General features: G+C 43.1%; 1 pseudogene; it reads right to left on the reverse strand.

Moving 5' to 3' along the window:
- Positions 1-13,247: 13,247 nt before the first annotated feature.
- On the reverse strand, positions 13,248-13,715 carry LOC147464688 (uncharacterized; annotated as a pseudogene).
- Positions 13,716-19,805: the final 6,090 nt, after the last annotated feature.

The raw sequence follows: 19,805 nt of genomic DNA on the forward strand, positions 1-19,805 counted from the left end.
TAATGAACATATACAAGCCATAAAATCAAATGAGCTCAAGTTCAATAAAGACCCAAGCCCAATAGAAAAAAACCAAATGTATTACATTTCCTCCCCGACCACAACTAGTACAACCAACAATGACTCACATGCCTCGCATGATGCAGACATTTTTAATGACCTGCACATTAATATGCACTCTAAAAATACTTTCCACTTGCAACATTTCAAGTACACCTCCATGAAAAATGATGACTTCCATGCAGGCATTGACAAATTAAATGACCAACAACGACACATATTTGACGACATAATGTTGAAAAAACGAATTCAACCCAATAAACAAATACACCTCTTTCTCATAGGAGGTGCAAGAACAGGAAAAAAATTCACATTACTATTGTTAGTGGAAGCATTGCAACGATTTTACAACCATAGAAGCGCACCAAGTCCAGAATCTCCAAAAGCATTGCTAATGACATACACAGGAAAGGCAACTTTTAATATTGGTGGCACCACAATCCACTTAGCACTTTACTTGCCTCTAATTACTTCTACACAAACAAGATTGAGTGCTGAAAAGTTGAATGCGCTTTCTCTCCTTTATAAAGACTTGAGACTTGTAGTTTTTGATGAGGTCTCCTTGATAGGTTCAAGAGTATTCTCCATGACTGACTCTTGTTTGCAAGCAATCAAGCGCAATCACGATAAATCGTTAGGTGGGTTGGATGTCGTTCTTTGTGGTGATCTGTGTCAGGCAAGCTCTATTAAGGATACTCTCGCAAAAACATACGCTTTTAGAAGCAATTTTCCATCATATTGGCACACTCATCCACAATGCTACGAACTTACACTAACAATGCGACAAAATGATCGAACATTCATAGATATTCTTAATAGACTTCGAATTGCACAACATACTTCTAAGGACTTGGAATATCTTAACAACAACTACTATAGACCTGTTCCAACCAACCGTCAAGTTTCTCATCTGTTTTACTCCAACAAAGAAAAGGACGCTCATAATATTGCCATTTTCAATCAAATGGAGGGAATGCCTCAAACTTTCATCGCTATTGACAAAAGAAATAACTCATGCAACAAAACAATTAGCATTCCTGCAAATCCCAAATCCACTAGAGGATTGCATTCCACACTCAACCTAAAAGCAGGCATTGTTGTCGAGTTATGCGTAGGGAACTTGGATATTCTTGATGGATTGGTTAACGGAGCAGAAGGGGAGTACAAAAACAAGCAAAAAAACAATAATTTAGGTTCATTTCTCCAACTCTCTCATTGGAAAGAGAAAACACTATGAAAATCAAGCATTGTATTCATCGACCATTAACAAAGAATGGACCCCAGTAGAACGAGTCGTTCGTGAATTCCAAGTCGGAAAAAGCTTGAACATCATCTCCAGATACCAATTCCCATTGCAACCAACTAGTGCTCGAACAATTCATCGCTCCCAGGGTCTTATATTGCAAACACTAACCTTCAATCCTGAACACATAAGAACACATGGTCTCACATACACAGCATTGTCATGTGTCCGAGACCCAACTAATCTTTACCTGCTCAAAAGAATACAACCTTCCCATATCAAGGTCTACCAACCTATACTAAAAGAACTAGATCGCCTAAAAGCACAAGCTAAATGGATCTCCACTCAAAAGTCATTAAAAGCTTACTCAAACACACATATTATAATTCAATCTCTCAACATTGTGTCTTTCAATAAACACATAAGAAAGATTACAACAAATTCCATCCTCATGACATCGCATGTACTTTGTTTGCAAGAGACAAGACTAAAAAAAAAATACCACATCCAATACCAGGCTTTCTACAACACCAATTTAATGCAAAGCTGGGTGTTTCAGTTCTCCAACAAGAAACACTAATCCACTTTGACCATGGGAATATTTCTCGTCCGGGAATTGAGATGTTGCATACAAAAATCAAGTTCACAAACAACAAAATCATCAAAATAGTTTCCCTTTAAAATTCACCTTCAACAAGGCTAGCAAATTTAATAGACGTATTAAAAACATTGCTTCAACAACACACTATGGAAATTCCAATCATTATCTTGGGTGACTTCAACATTGACATTAAAATTCCTAATACTTCCTAATATCAGCTTTCCTCTTTCCTAAACAAATATAACATCCGACAATTGGTAAAAGATGTTACAACTATGTACGGATCTTCTTTGGACCATATTTGGGCGAGCTCTGCAATCTTCGAATACGAATCAGGATCCAGCTACATGTACTGGACCGATCACTCCGCGACATACATTATGCTACCTTCTGACCACCTTTGACATAGCCACTCCCCATTTATTCATCATGTTGCAGGCCTCTGTGATCTCTCACCTTGTTTTTGAAGGCTACCATTTACAACATATATTAAAATTATTATTGAATACCTTGAAATTTGAAAGGCGTGTGCCCGTCTAAAAAATCAACCCTAGGCAATAATGGCTCTTATATGATCAAAATAAGAACATACTTTATTGCATGGACTCTTCTATTATTCCTCCAAAACTATTCCCTTAACTACGCAAAACTCCCAATGTTTTTTTACTCTTGTACAAGCCCTAAAAAAAAAAAAAAAAAAGCAGAACTCACAATTGTGAGTGCATTATATTGATCATCCCTAAAAATTACAAGGTCTTGCCATGCTCGTGTTGAGCCATGACATCATCCAGGGACCACAGTTACATTGGCTATATGGGTAGCCACCCCTTACGAACCGCTCCCTATCCTTGATACACAAGGTCAATTACCATGTCCTTCTGAGATCTTCTATTTTTACCATTGGCCAAGGTTTTCCCCCTTCCTAGGCATTCCATCTGCTGACTGTTGGAACGAGTGCTATGGAGGGTGTAACCTGAGGCAATCCATGGCTTGGAGACGGGTGCAGGTGCAAAGAACGAGAAAGAGAGCGAGAGAGAAGGAGTCGACACAGAGAAATAAAAACGCTTGTGTATATACTTGTATTAACAAAAAGCCTTATATAAAGGAGACTTTGCATGTACACTCTACATAGACTAGACTTTCCTCTGCATGCCATAAGGGGAATTTCCCATGGGCTTAAACCACAGGGCTTGAACCCAACAATCCCCCCCTCAAGCCCGAACTGGACAAGAAACTCATGATACCACGAGTTTTTGGTATACTCGTCAACCGTGAGTTTTACGTTTTCTCACAACCAAGGATTTCTGGTGTATCCATAACCTGGTGCTAGATTAGTAACCCCCCCTTGAACAGATAGGGTGTAGGTCAAAACATTAGCTACCAAAAGTATTGGAGTTTTTGGTTTACTGCCAAACCGTGGGTTTAAGGTGTACCCAGTAACCTCATGAGAAGCGGAAAAAAGCTAGCTGAGAACTGAGAAAAATGGGAGGTCTTACCATTTATGGATGGCAGTGTCTATATCCCGTACAAAATTTGGCATGACTGACAACAGAGAAACTAAAAGAAGGCTTTGACTGAAAAATATATGACTGTGTTGACAAATAAACATAAAACTTCTATGACCAGATAAAAATAGTTTGTGAAGTCTTGTACCACAATCTCGAAGCAGATCTTCATCTTCTGCATCTGTTGATGTACCAAAAGCTCGAAGCAAAGTGTTGAAAAAATCATAGGTGGCTTGCTTATCACATGAGCTATGATTTTTGGATAAGCCTTGTTGTTATTCTTCGGCATCACTTTTATCGGGCACAATTATTGTTGTCAAGCCGATGGAAGTTCCACAAGACGCTCTTGAACCGGCTTCTAAATGCTTTCACTTCTTGAGTATTGCCAGCTTTTTGAAATGCTGCAAATATTGCCAAAAATGCTCCTTTACTTGTTGCTTTTCGAGATGCTGTATTGTGCAAAGTTTCCCTATTAACAAGCTTAAATGCTGCCTTTTGATATGCTAGGATCATCGATGCCTTGACTTACACAAGAAGCGTTTAGAAAGCTGTGAAATTGCCAAGCTCAACAAAACTACCTTACATGTTTTTGAAAAGCTATGTTGTGTGAACAATTGCCCAACTCTGCAAGCAGTGTTTGTAGGTGCAAATTTAGATACCCTTTTGAGATGCTCTTCTACGCAGCAAAGGCAACGTTTTGAGAGGCTTGTCTAGTCCCTGCCAATTGGGTGCTATATAATAGCGTTTTGAAATGCTAACTATGCTGCTTGTTGAGATGCTAGCCCGCCGTTTCTGTCTGCCTGGGAACAACCGCCAAACCGTGGCCTTTTGAGATGCAAGTGAGATGGATGCCACCTGCTACACCTAGACGTCACAAAACAGCAGCGTTTTGAGAGGTGGCCTGTCTGCCTGCGAGCGCCAAGCTCTGATACCAGTTGTTGGAACGAGTGCTATGGAGGGTGTAACCTGAGGCAATCCATGGCTTGGAGACGGGTGCAGGTGCAAAGAACGAGAAAGAGAGCGAGAGAGAAGGAGTCGACACAGAGAAATAAAAACGCTTGTGTATATACTTGTATTAACAAAAAGCCTTATATAAAGGAGACTTTGCATGTACACTCTACATAGACTAGACTTTCCTCTGCATGCCATAAGGGGAATTTCCCACGGGCTTAGACCACAAGGCTTGAACCCAACACTGACAACAAGGCACCAATAGTCCTTGGCCAATCCTCCAAGTTTTGCTTGCGCCCGAGCATCCATATTAGCACTTTGCTTTCGTGTATAATTTCTGTGAAGCTTGCCACCTTAGATCCACCTTCAAACACACGGAGGTTCCTTGTGTGCCATACATTCTTACAAGGCTAGTGATGCATACTATATTCTCAAGGCATATCTCTAGTTCTTAAGGTCCACTATGGTTTCGTTTGTGGCCTACACCTTTTATGCATGTATTTACTCTAAGTGCACGTATCCCAACTAAAGCTCCCCCTGGAGATAGTCATGTCTCTCAACCTACTTGCCTTCTAGCCGCTCTACTACTTTTATGTAATGGAAATCCCTCATTGAATGTGAAAAATGATGGGTAGCCTCAAGGTACAACATGCTGACAATTAAACTGGCACTCATTTGTTGTCTTGTTATTTAAAGGGGAGTAATGAATGTGTAGCTTGGTGTTTAAGTATTGGACTCGTTCTACAAGGTTGAAATCATGACTGCATAAAACATAGTGTGTGCACGTGCACGCCAACGTGTGTGTGTTTTGTATGATTTATTATCCATCCCTTGCGCACCCACCTCCATTTTGGGCGAGCCCCTCCTCGGCCAAAAGTATACTACCGCTCACTATTCGGCATGATTTATAGATTGCATAGTTTGGACTCAGATCTATTGCTCAATTGAGAGGACTAGTGCAACCCTAATGGTATGAGCGATGTCAAAGAAGGCCAACTAGCAAGTGTGCCTCATATCACATAGTGAGTAAGGGGGGAAATCTAGGAGAGAAGTTCCATAGAAAAGTTTAAATTGATGGGGATTCTTGGCAAAATTAAACTTAGAGAATATGGAGTGAGGCAATCTCATCATAGACACTGTTCACACGGGTATGGAAGAATCATGGGCAAGGGTTCAATGACCTTACCCATAAGTGAAGAGCTAAATCGGTAAACAAAGAAAGGTGTGTAAGTTTGTGTGTGCACATGGCACCCAACTTGAAGTGGAAAGATGGACAACAAATTTAGTGTTTAAAATTGTTTTTTAATAAATTACCTAGTGACTTTTTTATGAAACTCTTTGGATGACATTTTGGTACTCCTTGCGAAGTGTGAAAATCATTATGAGAGAACGTGTTTGCATACTGCACATGCTCGAAATAAACCTCGCACCTACAAAATTTGAAATTTACTGCCAAATTAAACATTTGAAGGTGAGACGACCTCTTAAATAGTGGAAAATTAAATCTTAAAACCTTCAAATATACTCAATATGACTCTTAGTTGTACATTTTCCAAGTTTTGGAAAACAAGGGTGTGCGTTCGTGCACATGCACACGCTTGCCCCATGGGCTGTGAGTCAAAGAAGGCATTTGACAAGCAAGATCAAAACGAGCAAAGACCTATAAGAGATGACCTTTGAAATTGTGGAAAATAAATCTAAAAACCTTAAATATATTCAATATGACTCTTATTTTTAGGTTTTCCAAGTTTTGGAAAACACGGGTGTGCGTGCACGCGCTTGCCCCATGGGCTATGAATTGAAGAAGGCATTGGGCAAGCAAGATAAAAAAGAACAAAGACCTATAAGTTAAATATGGCATGTGACTCTGCTACTCTTAAGCCAATACAAGGCTTAGCATTTGTTCAACCGGTAGTGACACGAGAGAGAGAGAGAGAGAGAGAGAGAGAGAGATGGGGCCAAAACCAAAAATATTGGTATGACAATGACTTCCGTTAACATTTCAATAAAAGAGTAAAGTATGAGCATTCCGGTAAGATTAGGAAGTGAAATGATGAAAGAAAAATGCATGACACAGAAGAAAGTTTCAATAGTAGCGTGGCGATGGCGGTAGCAGGGTAGAAGAAGCGTGCAGGCTTCTTGGGACTAGGTCTCGCTGTGCATGAGTGTGTGGCATACTCCGGAGTGAGGTTTGTTCACCTGCGAGGTCTGCTCCTTGTGCGCCGAGGCCATTCTGGACCCACAAAACAGGGAGCTTTTGGACGTCAGCCTCAGCGGCTTGGAGGAGATGAATAGGGTAGCGCCAAGCTGCTAGTGCACCGCATCTCCCCCCCCCACTCCAGCACGCCCACCTCCACTCAACCTGCTGCACAATACCCCTCAGCACTTAATAATCGCGATGGCATCATAGTTAATAATCGTTTGCAACATACGTTAATTATCGTTGGTAGCAAGTGTTAATAATCGTTGGCAGCTTTAGTTAATTATCACCCTTGCTCTTTAAGACCTCCCTTTTGCATGGTACCCCTTTCACACCAGAGCCTTAAAGCCGGGAGTTTGCGGTTGGCCCAATTGTGGAATTGAGCGATTGATAAGCTACTAAAGGTTATATGCTAATGGAATTCGACGGTCTCGCCGTAAATGAGGACATTTGCAAATTCTCGCAGATATTAGCGGCAAGGAAAATGTCCGAAACGGAGCTAGCGGTGCCAATGAATATAGGCGGCGTCTTGGTCTTGAGATCGGAGCATGACACGGAAATGTCAGGCCCCAGCTCGCCAAAGGTATCAACCATGCAAGAGCTCAAAATTGCTTCGACCGAAAAAGTCCCCTCTGAGGAAACAGGAGTGAAAATGGGCTCAGCACAAGGGTTCAAATTCGAAGTAAAAACCATCAAAGACGGGGTTCCTCAGGGACCAATCTGTGTGAATGTAAATAAAGCGTCAAGTTCATCGGCTACTTGCAGGCCAGGTATATCGTTTGCTAGCATACTCAAGGGGCCTAACTCTAGGGATAATGGAAAAAGCTCAGCAGAAGGGATGTCAAGTGCAGGGGATATCAAAAACCTAAAGAATACAAAAGCTAGACTGCAACAAGAGCTCTTGGAAGTCAACAAGATGCTTGAGTCCGGCCCTAACAACAACAAAAGAACTTGCTCCCATTCAGAACTCAGTGTGCTGGTAGAAGACGGGTTGGTAGATCGAGCCTTCTCTGCTTTTAAAAATCCCTCCTCCACAGCATGTGGAGGTTGTCGAGGCTATTACTGTAGCGATTCCACCAGCACGGATAAAAAAACAGCTAGCCATCCAAGCTAAGATGACGCTTGTATTTGGATTCAGTGGAAGAATCCCGAACAGATTTGAGATGATCCAATGGCTGCAAGGCCCTCAAATCCTTGGTCATGGAGGAGCAGTTGAAAGTACTTCATACCTAGCTAACGGGTTTTGCTCAGTGAGATTCAAAGAGGCCTCTGATGTGGATAAGATCCTCGACAAAGGGCCCCTAGTATTTAATAGGACTACGGTGTGTGTGGTGCCTTGGGAGCTAGTGTTTCGGCTGAATCTTTGCAAGCGGTTCATCCGGTCTGGGTAGAGTTTGTGGGACTGCCTAGCTGGCTGTGGGATAATCTCAGGATGCTTGCTAGCCAATTGGGCACTCCCTTATTTATACCTAGTAAGAGAGGGTTTGACAGAACTTCAAACAGGGTTTGTATAGGATGGGATTTGTCTAAAACGCCACCTAAAAGCATGGTTATCAATGTCGGAGTTGGGCTTGTTACCATTCCGCTAAACTTTGAAACTTACTTCGGGGCATGTTTTAAATGCAACAACTTTGGTCACTTTGCCAAGGATTTCCCATTGAATTCTAATGGTACTACAGCTCCGGTAGTACAGGGCCCCAATAAAATGGAATCCCCGATGGGAGGGCTTGAGAAGCAGGGAGACAATAATGAAGGGACAAATACAAGGAAGGGTGAAGGAGGGATGGTGTGTGAGAAAATGGATACAAAGATGAAGGAAAAGATGATGGAAGAATCGCTTCTCATACAACAAGCTTCTGAAGGTAGAGGAAATATTAATAGGATCATTACTCCTGCTGCTACCCCCAAATTTATGACAGTAACAACGGCGATGGCTGTCCAAGTCCCGGGTCTGAAAAGAGCCAAAAGAGTGTAGGCAGTAGTAAGAGACTCCAAAGTGTTGCAAGTCGTCAGAACGCTGGAGGTGAAAGGATCTAATGCATCCTCCACCCCTTCAAAATAAGGGGGGTTCATTATCCCTCTGCACAATCCATTTGCAACACTGCAAGAAAATAAATCCTCTGACTTGGAACCCCCAGATTCTCCTGAGACCAGGGGGGAATGATTCGGATGCTGAAGAATTCGTTCCTCTATCCCAATGAACTCCGTATTAATGATGGAGTCTCTCACTATCCAATCTTGGAACGTAAAGGGGTTGAAAACCCAGAAGAAGAGTACTTTTTTTTGGGAGGAAATAAAAAAGGAGAAGACAATCAACTTTTGGGCCATTCAGGAACACCATTTAGACGCCCATAGCAAGAGAAAGCAGATGCTAGGAAAGAAACTGGTATTCTATAGAGAAGGAAATAACGCCTTCAGTGGCGTCCTTAGCATTGTGGACAGAGAATTGGAGCGGAAGTTGGTTCTTGACCACCCATCCGGCAGGATCCTGCGGATTAGAATCAGATGGGAAGGGCGTCCCCTCACCATTGTGAATGTGTATAGCTCTTGCAATGCAAAAGATAGAGCCAAACTATGGATGCATGTCAGAGATACCCCTATTGAAGGGAGTGGTTTTTGGTTGGTGACTTTAACATGGTAGAAAAGATCAAGGATAGAACAGGATCCTCCAATGTGCTGGTGGCTGGCTCAGAAAGGTCTAAATGGAAAAGTTTGTGCGCAAAGTGGGCAATGATCCACTTATGGGATGTTGGCCCATGGAACAGCACTCTTGGGTTCACCTACACAAGCCTTCAGTATGCCCGCACTGCCTCCAGACTGAACAGATGCTATTGCTCGCACCAAGCTGACTGGATGCCAACGCTGATGGAAATGAAGGTAGTCCCAACAACAATCCTCTTGGATCACATTCCTCTGCGCATTCAATTTAAGAAGAATAAAGAGGAGGAGAAGGCCCCAAGAGGTTAAAAAAGAACTGTTGGTAACAGGGGCACCTCTTCAAAGACCCTCTTTTTAGGAATCTAGCCAAGAAAGCACTGGGTAAGCTAAAAAAATATGTCGACCTCAACAAGCACAATGCGTGGGACCTCTTTTCTCGGAGGATCCAGAGAAAGCAATCAACCTCAGGCCCCCAAATCAAGAAAGCTAGGGAGGATCACCTGTTGCATCTTTCAGTGGAGGTACAATTGCTTACCACTATAAAATGGGCAGACTACTGAGGGCAAACACAAACGATGGTTTGAAGCCAAATCGAACCTCGCTAATGAGTAGATAGAAGATATAAAAAAGGCTAGACTTCTCTCTAGGGAGATTTATTTGCAACCGGAAGCCTCCAATCAAGCTCATTTTTTTAGGGCTCTAAAAAAATCAAGAAGAGCCAGGGCCACGTCCGCTCGTTCGATGATGAGAAAGGGACAGCAGTTCATAACCAGGATGAAATGGCTGGTATGATGCTAGCTATCTCAGTCAAATCATTGGACGGCTGGAGACCCAGTCCCAAGAAGTGGAGGAAGCCAGAGGGACCTTACTACAGAGTGTTAAAAAGGAAATTCCCCACTCAGAAGCTAATAACTTGGAATGGGCATTTTCTGAAGACGAATGTTCACTAGCATTGCAAGCCCTTGGCAAGGAAAAGTTCCCTGGTCGGGATGGGATGATAGTGGAATTCTATGCAGAATTTTGGGATGATCTCAAGGCCCCAATCACAAGTTTGGTTAATAAAGCCATGTTCGATGGGTCGTTGGAGACAAGTGTGAAGAGAGCGCTTATCAAGCCCATCCCAAAACAGATCTACTGCTCTAAACTACAACATTGGCGCCCTATAATGATGATGTCGGTGGCCTACAAAATTATAGCTAAAGCAGCGGCCCTCAGACTAGCCCCCTTACTAACCAAGATCATCTCCCCCCATCAACATGGTTTCATTAAAGGAAGGTCCATATACGATAACATATTGGCAGCAATGGTGGGCATAGAGTACGCAACTGTCACAAAGCAGGAGTGCATTCTAATGCAGTTGGACCTGGACAAGGCCTATGACACAATAACATGGACATATATAGAAGCCATCATGGAAGCTCTAGGGTTTGGGCCGCGCCTCTGTTGGATGGTTCGTGTAATGGGGGCTGGAAGCTAGTCAGAGCTCCTATTTAACGGTAGAATTGTGGGCTCTTTTGAGGTTAAAAGTTCTATTAAACAGGGATGCCCTCTTGCCCCCCTACTTTTCGCCATAGGATCACATCCTCTAATCACGACGCTCGAAGCTAGTGCTGAGCGCGGGGAGGTGCAAGGCCTTGTTTTACTAGGAAATAGACAACTCCTGGCAAAAATTTTTGCAGATGATTGTCTCCTCTTCTTGAAGGCATGCCCCTAGGTCATCAAAAAAGCTCTGGAGATTGTACAAATGTTCTTGGTAGCTTCGATGTCCCAGTGTAATATAGAGAAGTCAAGGATGATTTCCCTATCAGAAAATGACTCATTTGATCCTTCTGTCTGATCAGGGGAGATTGTCACAAAAGGAAAGATCCTTAGACATCTGGGAGCCCCTTGGGGGTGGATGTAACTCACAAGCAAAGATTCGAGTGGGTGCTTGAAAAAATCAAAACAAAAATGAGTAGGTGGGAGTATGCTCTTCTCCCATTCCCAAGTCGGAAAAAAGTGATGAATGCCTTCATGATGCCTTATATTGCCTTCACTAGCCCGCTTCTCAAGATGGCTAAGTGTCACTGGAAAGAGTTCTTAAAACCAGTAAAAACATTTTTATGGAAAAATAACACGAAATCTTCCAGGCCATGCCAATGGGCCAGTTGGGAGTCTGTTGCTTGGCTGGGGAATCAAGGAGGCCTCGGGCTTCTTAACCATGTGACCCATGCAGAAGCTTGTTGCGCCAAATTTGTGGTTTCCTTGGCTAAACAGGATCAAGTTTGGGCAGTTATGATCAGAGATATGATAGAAGCAACTAAACTTGGCTTGAAGGGAGGAAAGTGGAGAGGGGTGGAGATTCATGACATGCTGCTTGCCCCTGCGTGGTCTACCTTAAGACTGGGGGGCAGCTCAAGAGAATTGGTAAGAAAATCCAATAGAGTAGCAGGAGTCTTAAAGTGGTCTACCTTAAGACTGGGGGGCAGCTCAGGAGAATTGGTAAGAAAATCCAATAGAGTAGCATGAGTCTTAAAGTGGGGGGAAGAAGACTGGGGGGCAGCTCAGGAGAATTGGTAAGAAAATCCAATAGAGTAGCAGGAGTCTTAAAGTGGGGGGAAGAAGCCAGATACTTCAACAACTCCATCTTACATTGGTCCCCCTGGCTCTCCAAAGTTGTAGATCCTCCACAAAATCCCTATTGGATTGAGACAGCAAGGAAGTTGAATAATAAGGGTCTGATCCGACTTGAGCACTTCTGGGACAATGCCAACAAGAGTTGGAAAACCATTGACCTTATGATTTCTCAGTACCAACTCAATAGCTTGGAGGTCTTGCTTGTCCACAAAGTGATGAAAGAACTTGACAATCTAGTGATGCCAAAATCTATGACTCGGAGTTGGACTGGAAAGCCTGGAAATGGCCTGGAAGCAGTCTCTAGTGGAGACCCCATAATAAAATCATTTATCAGACAATGATGCAAAATAAGAATTGGTCTAGCCCCCTTAATAAGATATGGAAAAAGCAATGGCCGGAGGAAAGGTGGGAACATGTAATGGAGAACATATGGAAGCCAAAGGTTCCACAATACATGAAGGTTTTCTTATGGAAGGTTATTTGGGGTGCTCTACCGACGGGGGTGAAGATTCAGGAGAGAGGGATTGGGTTAGATCGATGCTTGGGGTGCAGGTTGACTAGTGAAGATCTGGCCCACCTTTTGATGGACTGCCCAGCTATAAAAGGCCTCGCAGGGAAAGTATGCAAGTGGGTCCAGAGAACATGGAAAATTAGTTTTTTCAAGACTGACCTATGCTTTGGAGGTAAAAACTCAGGTAGTCCTCGTCAGCACTCAGATTGTTAGATACTTCTTCTTTCATAATGTATGGCAAACAAGGAACTGCCGTGTGTTTGAAGGAGGATTTGACATGGCAAGCTTTGCAGAAATTATACAGGAAAGCAAAGCGCTAATATGGGCACTCGGGCGCAAGCATCAGTCGGAGGAGTGGTCTAGGACTACTTGTGCCTTGCTGTAAGTAGACGGAATACCGGGGGCAAACCTTGGCCATCGGTAGGAGTGGCTGCCCTTATAGCCGTTGTAATTATGATTCCTGGATGTTGTCATGGCTTAACATGAGCATGACAAAACCTTGTAATTTTTTCGGCTGCTCAATATAATTCACTCACAATTGTGAGTTTTGCAAAAAAAAAAAAATAAAAAAAAATCAATAAAAGAACCACTTGTTTGCTATCTGACAATCTGGCATGATTCAGGCTTATCTCTGCCCGAATCTTAGCTGATTGCCATGATCACAACTACCTACGATTGTAACCAAGCAATATAAGCATTTCAAACACTTGAAACGTTGTCCAATCTTTGATAAATATGTGGAATCAATGCACAAACATTTGTTTGTAGATTTCGTATACGCACTTTGATTGAAGATATACCTTGCTACTCAAGAAAAAGGTTCGAAAAAGAGCACAACTCTGTCATAGCAACAATAAAGACTTCAAAGAAGCTGACATGAAATTCAGAGTGGTGATTATTCCTCACAGAGTGTCGGGTGCCTACTCCGCACGCTTACTCACACCCGCAAGAAAACTTTCGGTTTTTATCCCTAAGCTTTGTGTTGCTCCTTCTGAAGGCTCGCTAACACCTGCAAGAAAGCTCTCTGCTTGAATTCCTAATACCTCATCAGATGGGGTGAGACCTTGGGCAATCATCCGATCTCGCATGGACTGAGCCTCCTCACGATCCTTGCCATCCAGCAGGGAAACAATCATTAGCTCGTAAGCTGAAGCATTAATCTCAACCTCCTCAGCGAGAAGAGCCTTCGCCTTATCAACGAAACCTGCTCTAGCATCCACTGAAAAAAGACTAGTGTAAGCTTTGCAATCCGGAACATCGACTTTCTCTTTGAGGTTCTTGAAAAGAGTTTCTGCCTCCTCAACCAAGCACAGCTTTCCAAACCATCCAATTAGCGTCATCAGAGTCTCCACCCCGGGCCTTATCGCCATGGTTTCTAGCTTTAGCAGCACATCTACCGCCCTTTGAAACTAGGCTTAGCTTTCGTTCCCACCATGCACGTTTGGTACGGTGTTGTGCCATGTGGCGGCCCAAAGTTCATATGTGTGGCCCTAGGCATAGTAGACGTCGGATGTGACATGCTAATGCTAGCCCGTGGAAATAAGAGCTTGGGTGTTGTGTTTGTGGAGCATAGGTTGTTGAAACAATGGGAGAGGTAGTATCTACATGAGTACGAGGACCTATACAGTGTATACGATTGGTACACACTTGTAGGTACTGTTGCAGGCATTGAGCTACCATGTAGCGGTGCTTTACGAAAAAATGAGATCCATGGCATGTTTCTTTGCATGTCTATCATTGGGGTAGGCATGGTAGCTGTGGTGACATCAAGGGAAAGATGCTAATGCTAGCTGGTATGGTCCCATGGAAAAAAGAGCTTGGGTGTTGTGGTTGTGGAGCATAGGTTGTTGAAACAATGGGAGGGGTAGGAACTACATGAGTACGAGGACCTATAGGTGTATACAATTGGTACACACTTGTAGGTACTGTTGCAGGCATTGAGCTACCATGTAGCGGTGCTTTACTAACAAATGAGGTCCATGGCGTGTTTCTTGGCATGTTTATCATTGGGGTAGGCATGATAGCCGTGGTTTCATCAAGGGAAAGATGAGCTAGACTTAGAAAGGTAAAGCTATCACTTGTGGGCTTAGATTGCACTGAGACCCCTAGAGAAACAACATATGGAGGATCCATTGATCTTACCAAGGGAGTCTCCATTTGCGATAAGGTTGGTTGTTTAGCCTTCCTTGTATCCAAGAATCTCATGAGACTGTTGGAATTAGGGTTGCAGAGAAACACACACAGCTTGGGAGAGACGAAGGAAGCTCAAGGCACACAATAGAGAGTGTGTTACTTAGTGTGCAATGAAAAAATTGATAGCCCTAGATTGATGGGCGTATATACAATGCATGGGGGAAAAAAACCTCCTAAAGAGGAAAAAAATGCCCGGCGGTCCTAGTGTGTTCACACACATCACTACCACATGTATAAGGTAACAAATCCCCCCTGGAGTGATGCGGTGAACGAGAGTTGGCACATGAGTAAAGGAAGTGCCATGCCCTGAGGACAGGATCAATCCACAAAGGGGAGTAAGCCCAAAGATTTGTGGAAAGCTTCAAGCTTCTCACGAGACAATTCCTTTGTGAAAAGATCTGCAAGGTTGTCCTGTGTTGGCACATAAGCCAAGCTGATCTCTCCTGCTGAGAGCCTCTCCCTGACATAGTGGTAATGCACCTCAATGTGCTTTGTGCGAGCATGAAAAACTGGTTTCCTCGCAAACTGCCAATGCGCTCTGACTGTCAGTGTAGATAGTGTTGGCAGTGTCCTGTCCAACACCCAAATCAGCCATAAGGCGTATGAGCCATACACACTCAACCATAGCTATGAAGACTGCCCTATACTCAGCCTCACAACTCAAAGTGGCCACAGTAGGTTGCTTCTTGCTCAACCATGATATACATGAACTGCCAAGCATGAAACAAAAACTACTTGTGGACACTCGCGTGTCAAAACAACCAGCCCAATCTGAGTCCGAAAAAGCATGTAAGTCTAGCGGCAATGATCCCCCCTTGGGATAAAAAAAGCCAAGATGTAAAGTGCCACTAAGGTAGTGGAAAATCCTCTTGACAGCGTGCCAATGCTTAGACCCTGGGCTATGCATAAATCTGCTGACCTGTGAGACTGCAAACTGAATATCTGGCCTCGTGTTGCATACATAAATGAGGTAGCCAACAGGAGTTTGGTAAAGAGTGACATCAGCAGGATCACCAGCATCATGTAGACTCAACTTCAAACCTGTTTCCATGGGAGTGGCAATAGGTTTGCAATCCTCAAGTCCAAACTTACATAGCAATGTCTCTTTGTAACTTTTCTGACACAAGGCAATACCACCATCACACTGCTTAAATTGTATACCCAAGTAATGATGCAACAGCCCCAAATCTTTCATCTTGAAAGTAGCATTCAAATCAGCCTTAAATTCAGAAATATGTCTCTCATTTGGTCCAGTGATCATCAAATCATCAACATAAAGAACCACAATGAGAAATACATCATCCTCACGCTTTACATACAATGTGCTTTCTGTTGGACTGTTACGAAAGCCTCGTTTAACCAAATGAGTGTCAGCTTTCTCATACCAAGCACGAGGAGATTGCTTCAACCCATACAAAGCCTTCTTACATCTGCACACTTTGTCCTCTTGTCCTTTTATGACAAAACCGCGAGGCTGCGTTACATAGACTTCCTCAAATATGTCACCATTCAAGAAAGCAGTAACAATGTCTGATTGATGTACATCCCAACCAAATGAGTTGCCAATGCACATAGAAAACGCATAGTAGTCATACGATAAGTGGGATAAAAAGTCTCTTCATAATCAATGCCTTTTTGATGTGCATAACCCTTTGCAACAAGTCGAGCCTTATGGCGATCGATCTCACCATCCGGCTTGCGTTTTAACTTGTAAACCCACTTCGTACCAATGGCCTTTTTGCCAGGAGGCAAATCACATAAAGTCCATGTGTCATTTTTTATAAGTGCATCATATTCTGATTGCATGGCAGCCATCCAATTTTTTGAATTTTGTGCTTCATCAAAAGACAGAAGCTCCTCAACATCATGTAAACTAGACACAACCAAAGCATAACAATCTGATGCATAAGATGCATGGCGAGAGCCTGAACGAGTACGAATAGACAAAGGTGCATCCAATTTACTATCACGCAAAGTGTGCACCAGCCATTTTGGCATACCTCTAGCCTGCTCATTTTCAGTCGTTTCCTCATCAAGTACATCATGTACATCTGCATCAGTAATAGGCTGATCTGTAACATTTTTAGAAACCCCCATAGGCTGTACATTTGCCTCATTGGAACTTACATTCGTATTTCTACCACTGAAAAGAGGCAACAAAGTGTCATAAATGTCCCGTGAGCTTACATTACTGTCTCTAGTACATGACAATAAGTGCTGAACAGAATCTTCCACAAACACTACATCCCGAGAAACCAGAATACGTTTTGTGTGCGGATGATACAACCTGTAACCTTTGCTTTCAGCACTATAACCAACAAAAATACATTTGACAGCCTTATCATCCAATTTTCTGCGCTGCACTTGTGGCACCAAAGCATATGCCAAACAGCCAAAAACACGCATGTGCTCAATAGAAGGCTTTCTATCATGCCATGCTTCATATGGAGTAATAGACTGCAAAGATTTTGTAGGAAACCTGTTAAGTACATAAGTGGCACACATGATGGCCTCAAGCCAAAAAGAATGCGGCAAAGCTTGACTTTTGACCATACATTGTGCCATTTCCGTCAGTGACCTGTTTTCCCTCTCAGCAACACCATTTTGCTGAGGTGTATAAGGCACTGTACATTGGTGTTTTATCCCACGACTAGCCAGAAATGCATTAAATTCATGAGACATATACTCCCCCCCTCGATCTGAACGGAGGGTGCCCATAGTACATTTCGAGACATTTTCAGCCATAGCCAGAAATTGTTTGAAGCACATAAAAACTTTGGAGTTCGCTTTAAGTGGAAATACCCATGCATGCCTGGAGTAATCATCAATGAAAGTCACGAAGTATAGGTAATTGCCCAAGGACGGAGTTTGCATGGGCCCACAAACATCACTATGCACAAGCTACAACCTGCATGTGGCCGAACTAAACCATCCTTTGGAAATTTAGAACGCTGCATCTTACCCAAAATACAGCCTTCACAAACATGTTTGACAGGTGCTTCAAGAGGCGGCAAAGAAGCAACCATATTAGATTTCTGCAAACACAGCAAACTGGCAAAATTCGGATGACCAAAACGAGCATGCCAAAGTTTTGCATCTGAAATAGCCCTTGAATCTGCAACAGCATTTGCAAAATTTTGTCCACACTTGTCATACAAAGTGAGCTTATACAGCCCACGGCACAAAAGCCCAGATGCAACAATTTCATCACCAAAACTGAGATCATGAACTGTATATCTGTCATCCACAAATTTGACTAGAAGTCCAAGTCTAGCCAGTGCGGATACAGACAAGAGATTCTTCTTGATCCCAGGTACATAAAGTGCATCAACAAGTGTGAAAGAACTGCCATTAGCAGCAGTAAGCACAACCTTTCCAACTCCCTGAACTGGATAAGAGGCGTTGTTGGTACAAGTGACTGAATTCCCATGAGGGACAGACTCAAGAGAGGTAACCAATTCACGATGTGAGGTAATGTGCTTTGTAGCACCACTGTCGAAATACCACACATGTGAATCTGCAGCAACTGACAAGCATGCATCATGGACAGAAGGATTGTAAGTGCACTCTGCGCTAAAAGCCCATTCTGCATCAACATCAGCATTACAGTCTCCTTTCACAGAAGACTCAACAATGGCTGCATTTGTAGTGGAACCAGCATTTGCAGTGGAACCACCCTCTTTCTTCTTAGCCTCTTTGGCCTTCAACTTAGGACACGACTTGATCAAGTGATCATTGGCTTTATAATAATGGCAACGCATCTTCTTTTTGCCCTTATCACCAGAATTTCCAGACGAATTGCTGCCAGCAGAAGCATTAGGAACATAATTTTTTCCACTCGCAGCAGAACCATAAGAAGTGGTTGCATTGCTGTTACCACCCTTTCTTTGAGAAGCAATAAAAGCCTGTTCAACTGCATGCTGCCTAGTCCTGTTTTTTCTGGAAAGTGACTCTTGCAACAGCAATGTGCATAATGCATCAAACTTGACAACTTCTGGATTTCCTTGGGTCATAAGTCTCCAAGTACTAGCAAAATTCTGGTAAGAATCTGGTAAGGCATCAAGAACAGTTTGCACAAGGGAACTGTCTGAAATGACTTCTGCTGCAGAAATAAGTTGCTCATTGATATCCTTGACACTAGCAAGGAAAGTGTCCATATCATCTTCCTCATGCATAATCTTCGACTCCAGCTCTTTACGCAGCAAAGCAATTTTAGCCTCATTGCGGCTTGCATAAAGACCTGCTAGAATATCCCAAGCCTGTTTTGCAGATTTTGTTGAACGGATGTGAGGAACAATGGTGCGCTTCACAGACAACGCAATCAATGCATGAGCCTACGCATCCTTAACATCCCAACGAGCTTCTTCTGCCGTAGGCAAAACAACTCTAACAGCTGCAATCCTTGCAGCAAGACCTGCAACATCCTCAACATCGCCTACATCCTCAAAACCAGGACGTACATCAATGCCCTGCACAATGTTCCAGACACCCTTTGACACAAGAACATGTTGCATCATATAAGCCCACATAGGGTAGTTGTCCCCATCCAACCTGTCCTCAACAGCAAACATCTTGAACACATCTGTGTTGTTGTTGTCAGCCATGGTAAATGCTGCACTTGATGTGAAAACTGCTAGAAAATAGGAGAAATGGAGCGAGAACAACCTGTGCTATATAGCACAAACCGTAGAAGACTATAAGGCACCTGTTATGCAAAAAATGGCACGGACAGAAATTTTGCACAAAATGACGAAATAGCATGTGCAGTACTGCCTGTAGTGGAAACGGAGGCCGAAATGAGTCCAAATCAAAATTCTGAGCAGACCAAGCTCTATGAGCTTACCCAAAATATTTGTCGACCTGCGAACGCTTGCCAAAGCTCATTGAAATCGGAGAAAGTGAGCAGGCATGTTCTGGAGCAGCTAGCGACTAAGCCCGGGAGGACGTGACCTGCTCTGATACCAATTGTTGGAATTAGGGTTGCAGAGAAACACACACAACTTGGAGAAGATGAAGGAAGCTCAAGGCACACAATAGAGAGTGTGTTACTTAGTGTGCAATTAAAAAATTGATAGCCCTAGAGTGATGGGCGTATATACAATGCACGGGGGGAAAAAACCTCCTAAGAGGGAAAAACCCGGCGGTCCTAGTGTGTTCACACACATCACTACCACATGTATATGGTAACAGAGACCCGTTGAAGACATGTGGATTCCTTTGTTCTGCCTCTCCAGCTCAATCACCCTATGGATGACGTCACACACTCT

The sequence above is a fragment of the Adiantum capillus-veneris genome, chromosome 1 (assembly GCF_014529385.1).
Source record: "Adiantum capillus-veneris isolate H3 chromosome 1, ASM1452938v2, whole genome shotgun sequence".
Lineage (NCBI taxonomy): Eukaryota > Viridiplantae > Streptophyta > Polypodiopsida > Polypodiales > Pteridaceae > Adiantum > Adiantum capillus-veneris.